The 11,528-nt window shown below is 46.2% G+C and overlaps 1 protein-coding gene across 2 annotated transcripts in view; it reads left to right on the top strand.

The window, feature by feature from the left end:
• The first annotated feature begins 1,126 nt into the window (after positions 1 to 1,126).
• BRD4 (bromodomain containing 4) overlaps positions 1,127 to 11,528 on the top strand; it is a 55,828-nt gene continuing 45,426 nt past the window's right edge. Inside the window, exon 1 of one of the 2 annotated variants that reach the window (XM_058424760.1) lies at positions 1,127 to 1,352. The gene's annotated coding sequence lies outside the window, so the exon portion shown is untranslated. The remainder of the gene's footprint in view (positions 1,353 to 11,528) is intronic. The other variant, XM_058424761.1, reaches the window with a different exon arrangement.

The following is an 11,528-nucleotide window of genomic DNA, read 5'->3' as shown; positions in this document are numbered from 1 at the left end:
GAACCAGCTTTAGAGCAATTTGTACATAAATGAGATGTTCCAGTGGAGAAAGTGTATTCTCTGGGTGGACTGTTATCCTGTTCAGTGCATAATATGGAGGCAATGAGAAGAGATTAGGAACCACAGAGCCTCACTTGTGAAAGTCATAAGGTATAGGAATTTTAAAAGTGCCATCCCATCTGCCGCCTACATTTCTTTTTTCCATAGGGTTTACCATCTCCTAATTTTAGTTATTATTTTCATTCTTGATTGTCTATCTGTTCCTATGAACCCACAAGGGCAGATGTCTTTGTGTTGAATCTCCTGAGCCCACAGTCTCCCAAGAGATGTAGTAGGATGAGTCAGAACTCCCAGTATTTTCACCTAAACCAGGAACATTTCAAATGATGGGGATACTGAGTCATCCCCAGGCACCTGCTGCTTGTCTAGCCTCAACTAGGAGCTGATTTGCAGTCTGTTCTTCACCTTAACACCATCTCCTTATAGGCCCACTCCAGGAGCAGGGCATAGCAAGTCAGGAGCAGGCCCAGTAAACACATGTTAGGAACAGGATCGGGGTGGTGGTGGGTAATAAGCAATGGTCAGGTCACAGTTACCATAACCCACTGACTTGGGGGTTTTGCAGGGTCTGAAATGCCATCATACCCACTTCTTTCCATCTGGGACCAGTAAAAAAAAATACCATATGCGTCTTTAATGCAATAGACTTTTTTATTTTCTTTTTCGTTTATGAAGAACGCTTTTTAAAACCTCTCAAATGTTTCCTTGGGTTGAAATCAAATTTATAATAGCCTGTATATCATCCCCTAGAGATAGCAAAACCAACTCCTGAGGGAGCCTGTGTTGATGAGGGAAGAGGGGGTACACTTAGGTTTTCATACATATGGGCATGAGATGGAACACACTGGAAACATGAAAACTGCAGGCTTAGACGAGAAGCGGGTGTGTGTTGTGAGCTTTACCATCTGAGGCAGAGTCCCAGCCTAGCCAGATTAGCTGTTTGCCTAGAGCATCTTTCTATGGGTTAGTGTTCTGTATGTTGAAATGAATGAAATTGCTTCCCCAGGGCTGGAACACATCTGTTTGGGTGGTGTTCTGGGTTTATACTTGCACCCATTTATTATTAAAGGGGTGGTTTGAGTTTGTACTGGATTTGATGAGAGTTTTTCTTTTTCAGCACTCGTGATGCATTTCTTCACCTGAAAATATAATGCATTTTGATTTCTATGGCAACCAGTGAACGCCAAGGGAACAAATTCTATTTCTGTGTTCTAACGTGGTAACAGGATTAGTGGAGGCACATCGAAAATTCCATTCTAAGTCAGTGCTGCGTTTTGAAGAGAATTGAAATGGTATAGTATTAACTTTTTAACATTGACTTTGAATACACTTCTAATAATCCACATGTCAGTCAGCTTACTCTTGGTGTTAAATGTGATTCGAGCAGGAGGAGGCCTCGATGGGAGCTTCTTTTTAATCCCCAATGGATCCTCAGTAAAGTCCTTAGGGATTTCATTTTCTGGGTTTCAGAAGTACACACACCTGTCATTAGGGGTTCATGTGCCCAGCGTGTGACCTCCTGCCCTACCCTTAAGCCCAAGGCAGTCATATGGTTTTTAATGTGTCTATCCTGCCTTGAAACCAAACCTCTCCAAGAACTAAAACAAAAATGTGAATTACTCCTTGCCCTTCAGGCTGCTTCATTGGAAAGCCTTCCCTCACCTGAGCCCCTTGCTGAAAGGCCTGTAGCACCCTGTGAAGTGGCCCCCTTTTCCTTCCTGTCTATGCAGGCAGGGACCTGGCTGTGGGTGGTGCCCCGTGGGCAGAACCCAGAGGCTGGGGGGCTCCAGTGTCCTTACAAGCACGCTTCTCCCATTGCTTGTAAGCCACATCTTTCCTAGCTTCCATTCTCCTGATTTCATCAGATCTATTAGGATGGTGCAAAAGTAACTGCTGTTTTGTTTTTTTTGTTTTTTGTTTGTTTGTTTGTTTTTTGGATCAAAACCGCAATTACTTTTGCACTAAGCTAGCTACCTTGAGAGTGATTTTGAGTGGGGAAGTAATACCCATCTATTTTCTAATTTATTTTATTATTTTTTTATTTTTATTTTTTTAAGACGGAATTTTGCTCTTGTTGCCCAGGCTGGAGTGCTGTGGCGCGATCTCGGCTCACCGCAACCTCCGCCTCCAGGGTTCAAGCGATTCTCATGCCTCAGCCTCCTGAGTAGCTGGGATTACAGGCATGTGCCACCACGCCCGGCCAGTTTTATATTTTTAGTAGAGACGAGGTTTCTCCATGTTGGTCAGGTTGGTCCCGAATTCCTGACCTCAGGTGATCCACCCTCCTCGGCCTCCCAAAGTGCTGGGATTACAGGCGTGAGCCACCGCACCCAGCTGTTTTCTGATTTTAAGTAGCTAAGGAGTCTAGCTTTCTACTGGAATCATTTGGAAAGGTCGTGGGAGAAACATCTCAAGCCTGCCTAGGTTGTCTCTTTAGGGCCTGGCCTCTGGCTTGGGGCACTAGTTGTCAGAACCCAGAAAACAGAACTGTGGGGCCTCGGTCGGGGAGTGGGGTTGCTGAACAAAGGTATTTTGAGGTAGAAGACGTGAAGCATTTCTAATGTGGTTCTGTAGTTTGCTTTCCCTAGGTTGTTATGGACCAAGAGACTGTAGCTGACTTTGTTTAGCTCTCATGTTCAGGGGTGGAGGAGGGGGCTTGACTGTTAACAGCCACCTTGACACAGTGGGGACCTGGTGGCTGTGGAAGGCTGAGGGGTCGGTGCTTGCTCCTCTGAACTTTCCCTCCCCTCAGCAGATGGTACTGTTGCGTGTTCTCTCTGGTGCCAGTGAAAGAGCTCATTCATGCCATTCACAGAGTAGTGTGCTTAGAACTCAGCCCTCCTCCATCTGCTGGGGCAGGCATCCGCCACTGGGCTTAGTGGCCACCCTCAGGCGTTGACTTCCTGCCTTCGGCAGCCCTGGGTGTCTGCTGGGCAGCGCACTGGCCTGTGTAGCACCAGCTGCTCGGCTGCTTTGGTAAAAACAAGGGAAGACTGTGAAGCTGTTCTCTGCACTGCACACCAGCAGGAGAAGCCAGCCAAGGGTGTGGATGGGCTTAGGGCAGCGTCTGTAGTTCAGGTGAATTCTGCCTGTGCCTCGTAAACAGCTTCTGGGAAGGAGCTGATTTTTGATGGGTGATTGTCCAAGTTTATAACTGGATCCTGTGTTTCACTCCTCTCCTTCTATTTATTTTTATTTATTATTTTTTGAGACGTAGTCTTGCTCTGTCACCCAGTCTGGAGGGCAGATCATAGCCCACCGCTGCCTCAAACTCCTGGCTTCAAGCGATCCTTCCCAGCCCCCCATAAATCCTTTTAAAGTAAGTTGTAGATGTGATACTACCTCTGTGTACTTAAGCAAACATTTCTTAAGGGCATTCTCTTTGAAAGCAGGGACTGAAACATACATTTGTATGCCCATGTTCGTAGCAGCCCTATACACAGTAGCCAAAAGGTATCATAGAAGCAACCTGTGTCCATTGATGGATGGATAGATCGGCAAAATGTGAAGTATTAATCAGCTTTAAGAAGGAATGAAATTCAGGCCAGGTGCAGTGGCTCATGCCTGTAATCCCAGCACTTTGGGAGGCCGAGGTGCGCACCTAAGTCAGGAGTTCGGGATCAGCCTAACCAACTTGGTGAAACTGCGTCCCTACTAAAAATACAGAAATTAGCCAGACATGGTGGCACCTGTCTGTAGTCCCAGCTACTCGGGAGGCTGAGGCACAAGAATCGCCGAACCCAGGAGGTGGAGGTTGCAATGAGCCTAGATTGTACCACTGCACTCCAGCTTGGGTGACAAAGGGAGACTGTCTCAAAAAAAAAAAAGAAATTCAGAGGTGCTACAATGTGGATGAACCTAGAAGACATTATGCCAAGTGAAATACGACAACCACAAAAAGACAAATACTTTGTGATTTCACTCATGCTAGGTACCTATAGGAGTCACTTCCATAGAGACAGAAAGTAGAATGGTGGTTGCCAGAGGTAGGGATTGGGAGTTAGTGTTTAGTGAATACATGGGTAACAGAGTTTGTTTTGCAAGGTGAAAGAGTTCTGAAACGCTCACTTGTGGTGGCTCATCTGTAGTCCCAGCACGTTGGGAGACTGAGGCAGGAGTATTGCTTGAGCCCAGGAATTTGAGACCAGCCTGAGCAACATAGCAAGACCCCATCTTTAAAAAAAATAAATACATAAATTAAAAAGTTCCGGAGCTAGATAGTGGTTGCATAGTAGCGTGAATGTACTTAATGTCACCAAACTATACAGTAAAAAGTGGTTAAAGTGGTAAATTTTATGTTACATAAATTTTACCATAATAAAAATAAGATTATTAAAGTTTTTACTGTGTCTTTAAAAAAAAAAAAAGAATAAAGGCATTGTCCACTAAAACCGCATAAACATTTTTTTGCATACAGGAAACTCAACAATTATTGTATCCAGCGTTGAGATTTCCCATGTTTCCCCCATTCACACAGGTTCACACATCACAGGTGATGTGTTAATACTAATGCTATGTTAATGTTTTCTTTTAAATAGATATATTTTAGTTGAGCGGGTTGATTTAAAGCACAGGTGGATCTGTGGGTGATAAAAGTGGTAGGTGTGGAAACTGACTGGGATCTAACCAGCCTGAATGTGTAGTATTCCCCATCCCTGTGGCCCCAGAGCAAAGTTCCTAAAATGCCTGCCCTTGGCCTCCTAGCCAGTGAAACCTCTTAGATTTTCACAGTGAGGTCATCACTAACCCCACGTGGCTCTTGAGCGTCAAAAAATGTGGCTAGTGCTACCGAGGAAATGAATTTTTACTTTAATCAAATTCTAATTAATTTTCAAAGCTGATGCTCAATTTAGTTAATGAAAAACATCCAGATATGTTGGGGACACCTCAGGTATGTGAATTTACTTTTTCACCTGCAAGTTTTATGGAATCTAAATACAGATCACATATTTTGGGTGAAAATTTAGCACCTGAATTGTGCTGTGACTGTGAGGCATGCACACTTAGATTTCACAGATTTAGTAAGGAAAAAAATGTTACACGTTTACATGTTGAAATGGTATTTTGGGTATTTTGGGTAAGCATACCTGCTTTCTCTGTTAATGTGGCTCCTAGAAAATTTAAAATGGCATGAGTAGCCACATTATATTTCTGTTGGACATGCGCAGATGTGCAAGTATGGAGTTTCACTTCCTCCATGCAGCAGCCACCTTCCTCTCCCATACCCTCCACCTGATGTCCCTATTACTTCCCTGTCTCTGCTGCTGAAGTCTCTTTCTCATCTTCTGTGCTAATAAGGCCTCCAGCCTGTGAGTACCACGGTGCCTGATGATGGTCTTGCTGCAGCACTGTGTTGGCTCCTCCATGTTAGGCAGGTGCAGGGGAGGGGCTATGCTGCTTTTCTCATCTGCTCGGGGTGGAGGGGACTGGACTGATTTGTGTTACTGGATACCTGAGGAAAGACCTTTGTCCGCTTTGTCTGGTTTTTGGCCTTAGGTCCATAGGACAGAGGCATGGGAAGAATTGGTGGGAGGGTATTGGGACTTAGGAGAGGGTAATGGGGCACCTCCTTGATGTGGCTCCCTCCCTGGACGAGGCAAGCCTAGCATGGCATCTGGGAGAACCTGGGAATGACTTAGGGAGCTAAGGGAGGCCAGTGGGCCTCATGCTGCCAGCGTGTTGCTCTCTGGCTCTCCCCACACACGCCTCCTAAAGCAGTTACTAAACTCAGAGTGGACACCATCCTGACTAAGCCAGGTGTCTCTCCTGCAGTGCTTCGTGCCCCCCCCCCACCCCCGACCCCTGGCCATTTAAGTCCTCCTTAAAGTATTTTTTCCCTTTAGTTCCTGATTGATAACTATGTTGATGGTATTTCAGGGAGTTGGATAAAGCAAATGTAAAAAGTAGTAATAAAAATTAGCCAAAGTTATGTTATTTTGCCATCTCTTTTCTATTCAGGGATGTGCACTTTTTTAAATTTTTTCATTCTGTATGCTAGACCCTCTAACGCTTTATTTATGTGTGATGCACCTTATTTCTACATCCTTAGATTTTTTTTTTTTCTTTCTTTGAGACGGGTTCTCACTCTGTCACCCAAGTTGGAGTGCATTGGTGTGATTTCAGCTCACAGCAACCTCTGTCTCCCAGGCTCTGATCCTCCCTCCTTGGCCTCCCGAGTAGCTGGGCAGAGTAGCTGGGACCACAGGCGTGCACCACCACGCCTGGCTAATCTTTTGTATTTTTGGTAGAGACACGGTTTTGCCATGTTGCCCAGGTTGGGCCTGAACTCCTGATTTTTAGTAGATTTTTAGTAGAAAGGTGGTGAGGCGTTCCTAGGGACTGCCACAGGTTCCATACAAGTGTGATAGTCGCTGCCCTGGGTTTTGGTTTCTGTTGGTCTGAAAGTTCCTTACCAGTTGAGTGGTTGTTACTCCTCAGTGGACTCAAAGGACAAGCTGGCGACATCTGCAGGGGAGTGAACTTAGGTTGTATGATGGACTCTTGAGTCTGCAAGATGCCAGCTTGGCTGCATCCAAGGCTCCCCTGTGGCACAGCACCCAGGGCTGCTCTGTGAGTGGCTGCTGCCTGCAAGGGTGGAGACAGAGGAAGGGTGTGCGCAGTGAGGAGATGAGGCATGCTCTGTGTCTTTTCTCTCCAGCACCTCCATGCAGTCGCCTGTCAGTGTGAGAGTTGGGCTGCTTGACTTCTGTGGGTTATTTACTTTGTGGAAGTTAGATGGAATTAAGGGCAAACAAGAACATGGTTCTCAGAAAGTGATTATGCCTGCCAAGTTTTTTGCTTCCTTAGCTGTTGTCGTCTGAAATGGTGTGGGTTTCATTTTATTCTGCTCCTTTACATTCTGAAAGTTACTGAGATGAGAGGATGACAGCTGTTTACTTCCAAGCATCCCTGTCCAGCAGATTCAGTTCAATTGTCTGGACAGAAGTAGACACTGAATGTGTGTGGAGGGCCTCCCAGCAGTGCATGGAATGGGTTATCTGGGTGGCTTGCTTTTACCTGAGGGAAGAGACCTGAAAGTGAAGTTAATGTTGCCTGGAAGGTGGGGACCCCTTGGCCTATTTCCCTAGGACGGCATTGACCATCAAAGGCTTCTGTAAAGTTGTAGGAATGGCCTTTTGTGTACCCTTGGAGGTGTGTATCAGATATAAATCCAGCACTTGAGACACTGTCTGCTCTCACTGACTGGTCATCTTTGGGTCATGGGTCAGTCTTCAGTTCCTGCTTTGTCAGCCCGGGACTTGGGGTCTTTGGAAGCTGGAAGCTCTGACATTAATTTAGCGTCACATTCTGCATTCCCTTTTCTTCAAGAAAAGTGATGCCGTTTCTCCTCCGGATCCCCATAGATTGGATTCTGTACCTGACGAGTGGTGAGGATAAGATGAGAAGAAAAGTCATCTTGTCTGAAGCCATTTCTTGAGAGTGTCTAGATACTGACTGGTGTAACGTTTTTTCCAGATCTTTCTCTTAAAATCACAATGAAGTGCCCAGGGTAATATCATTGAAGAAAAGATCATCCCATTAACATCAGCTCTTCATCGAGATACCCAGGCTCCGATATCTCTGGACCCTTAGTCAGTGTGTGCTATTGCTTTTCATGCATGTGTCTGTTCCTGGCTCCATCTCTCCTCGTGCCCATCAAAGGTCTAGTTTGGCTTTCCCACCCAGCAAGGGCTCTTGGTAGTCATGGCTAAAATGTTGCTGGTGGGGGTGTTGGGTCATGGTGTCTCTAGAAGCACTTGTGCCAGCCCTGTTCCCTTTTGTGTCCCCAGTGAGTGTAGGCAGGTTCCAGGGACACCTTGAGTCAGCTGCTTCTCTGCTGCTCTGAGAAGAAACTTAGAGGCGTGATACACTCTTGCTTACTCACCCGGGCTGCTTCCCAGTGGGTGAAATTAGAGCAGTTGATTGGAATGTCACCTTTCCCACTCGTGGATCTGTTTGAGGAGTTCAGTGTTGTTTCCACGTACACATAACAGGACTGACTGTGTGTTAAGCTGATGTATTTTGGAACACTTCAGCCACGGGCATTGTGGTCATGAACAATGCAAATTGTCATTTGCATTTCACTCATCTCCCTCTTGGCTTCCCAAATTCCCAAAGGGCGTGATCTTGACCACTCACGTAGAGTTGGCATAACATGTTTCCCTGGTGTTTGGTATATAGGAAATTTTTATAGTTTTGAATTTAAATGAAGATTATGAGCTTAGTTTTTATGCTTTTGTTTGCAATGGGAAAATTTCAGAAGACCAGTGTGATGTCATCCAGAGAAATTTTCTGATTGACACAAGGGGCAGCCCAAGACTGTATTATCAGCTGAGTTTAACTAAACCTGTTTTTCACTCTTAAACTTTCTTCTCATTTTAATTCTTCGTGCCCTCTAAGAAGTGAACTTCCTCTCCCGCTCTTGCTGCCTTTGTAGTCTTTCATTGATCAGTGTGTCCCCTGTGTTTCCTTCCTCCTAGGAAAACACCCCTCTTAAGCAGAGCAAAGTGCCCAGCTCACTGCCAGCCCCTACATTGTGATCTGCATTGCTCCCTGGCCATCTTGGAGTCTCTCTCAAAGCAGGGTTTTAATCCACAAAATCACAGTCATGTCACATTGTGTTTCATAATTTAATTATTTAATTTATTATTATTTTTAAAGACAGTCTTACTCTGTCGCCTAGGCTGGAGTGCAGTGACATGATCATAGCTTAACTGCTGCAGCCTCGCTGAGCTCAAGCAGTGCTCCCACCTCAGCCTTCTAAGAGCTGGGACTGTGTGTGCCAGCACATCCAGCTGTGTTTCATATTATGGTGCGGGTGAATCTCAGTGCCACATACCCCACAGCTCTGTTGAAAAAGATGAATAGCTGAAAAGGTGTAAAGTGAAAACAGGTAAAGGAGATGAGGAAATGGCTTTAAAGGAGTCAACAAGGAGAAAATGCCACTCTTAACCTGTGAAGGGCACAGCTGCGTCAGTGGGAATGCATAGCTTGAATTAATGACATTTCTCTCATAATCTTTCAGCCTGTAATTTGGCCAGGTGTAGTGCCTGAAGGGCCAACTTACCAGGTAGAAGTGGACAGACACCAAGAGGCCAGTACGGGCTTGTGAAAGGGGATAGATTGCATAGAAACTGAGTAGTTTTTACATGTGTGCCGAGTGGTTGGTTGGTTTTCAGTGTAAGTAGGTGTTGTCATCCACACACCTGCCACCACCTTCATTCTGTGGGTCTTTGTGCCCACCCACCTGGCATTGTTACCTAATTTCATCTGTAATTTTGCATCCTGCATTTCTAATGTAACATCACTTTCTCTCACCTTCACAAAGTCTAGAAATCTATGGAATGGGCTGCAAACTATGGCCTGCAGGCCAGTCAGTTTTATTGGCACACAGTGAGGCTCATTTGTTTCAGGATTATTTGTGGTTGCTTTCATTTTATGATGATGGCAGAATGGAGTATTTTAACAGGCCGTTTGTCCTGCACAGCTGACAATATTTGCTGTCTGGCCCTTTACAGGAAAAGTTAGCCTAGCCTGCCCCTGCTGGAATACATTTTAACCCAACAGTGTTTGTTTGTTTGTTTTGGAGATGGAGTCTCGCTCTGTTGCCCAGGCTGGAGTGCAGTGGCGCTATCTCGGCTCACTGCAACCTCTGCCTCCCAAGTTCAAGCAATTCTCCTGCCTCAGCCTCCTGAGTAGCTGGGACTACAGGTGCATGCCGCCATGCCTGGCTAATTTTTTGTATATTAGTAGAGATAGGGTTTCACTGTGTTGCCCATGCTGGTCTCGAACTCCTGAGCTCAGGCAATCCACCCGCCTGGGCCTCCCAAATTGCTGGGATTATAGACGTGAGCCACCATGCCCGGCCAACCCAACAGTTTTGATCTTGTCCATGTCAAAGTTTTGTTTTGTTTTTGCTGCATGCTTCTCACAGGAACATTTTACATTCGTGAATCCATCCGCCCAGATTTAACCATCAGCAACATGATGTAACCCACATGTAACAATGGATCCTTTCACTGTACCTGAGGAACTTGTCCCTCCAGCTGCTGGCAGCTTTTGCAGGGAAAAGATGCTGCAGCATTTTCAGTGCTACTAGTTTAATTAGCCTGCTGATGAGTTTCAAAAGCAGAGAGACTGGAATTCTGGTTGGTGAGATTGTGTCCTGCCCAGTTTCCTGGTCCTCCTGGCTGCAAGATCCTTGTGTGCCTGTGTCCCCTCCAGTGGGGAACAGAGAGCTTGAGTGTGGCTCACACTCTCCCCTAGCAGGAAGGCTGGTATATCTCTGCCTTGGCTTGTCTGATCCAAGGCAAGCTGCAGGGTCTGGGGTACTGCAGAGTCAAGAGGTAATGGGGCCCCACCACTTGGCTGGTCCAAGGGGTGGGGGGCGGGGTGTATACACGCTGCATGAAGGAGGATTAAGGCCTCTAAGAGCTGCCTCGGCGCATGGCCACTGGCCCGGCTCCAGGCGGCGCAGTCTGGCTGATGACACAAGTGCTGTTCTCACCAGCTGCCTGAGCCGGTCAGATGGAAAAGTAATCCTGTTTGTGCTTCCCCACTGACACAGATTGCACAGTTAAGCCGCTGTCTTGAATTTGAAGTAGCCGCCACTCTAGCACCTAGGAGGGGAATAGACCTTCTAATATTGATGTTGTGTAATCAGCATTTCAGCAAAGATGTTTCTAGGACAAGATAAGATGTAAATTGCTGTTAATTGAATTGTATTGAGAAATTACCAGGTTTTTACCAGTCAGGGTCCCTCATCCTCTTGTTTTTTGTCCCTGGGCAGAATCTAGCATTCCCTGAAAATGATTGTTTATACAAGAGCCTTGGAGCAGTGGAGAGGTGACCTCCTCTACCTGAAGGGTATGTGTGACTGTGAACTTGTGATTTCATGAGGGGCTGTAGTCAGTTGGCATTGGCTGGCAGTCTGTATGGAATAAAACAAATTTAAGCCATGTCCCCTCAGGCATCTTACTGCTTGAGAAGCATAAATGACAACTTGGTGTCCCTTCCCCTTGCCCCCACACCTCATGGCTTCAGCAGGATGGTATGTTTTAGATTTCACCTATGACACGGGATATGTCTCATTGTAAGCAGATGGCCAGGTGCTGCAGGGAGAGGTCTTGGCTCTGATTTGTTTACGAGGATGAAATTCTTTGGAACTACTACTGCTAGAAGTCTGACTTAAGACCCAGCTTTTGGGCCACATGGCACTCAGCTGCTTCTGCAGAGAAGGCAGGCCACTGATGGGTACAGCAGAGTGTGGTGCTGCTGGCCAAGCCAAAGACCCGTGTGGGATGACTGGGCCTCTGCCCGTCATGGGTGTTGCCACTGTGCTTGGTGAGTGGAGACAGCTGTGGAGCAGAGGACTTGAAGCACATGCTGTTCCAAGTGACGTCCAGCCAACCAGGCCACCATCCACTCTGCCTCTGTCACCATGGGGATGATGATGAAGATGATAAAGT

This window comes from Hylobates moloch, unplaced genomic scaffold (assembly GCF_009828535.3).
Source record: "Hylobates moloch isolate HMO894 unplaced genomic scaffold, HMol_V3 SCAFFOLD_12, whole genome shotgun sequence".
Taxonomy (NCBI): domain Eukaryota; kingdom Metazoa; phylum Chordata; class Mammalia; order Primates; family Hylobatidae; genus Hylobates; species Hylobates moloch.
The sequence above is the reverse complement of the archived record's forward strand: the minus strand, read 5'-3'. Positions and strand labels throughout refer to the sequence as shown.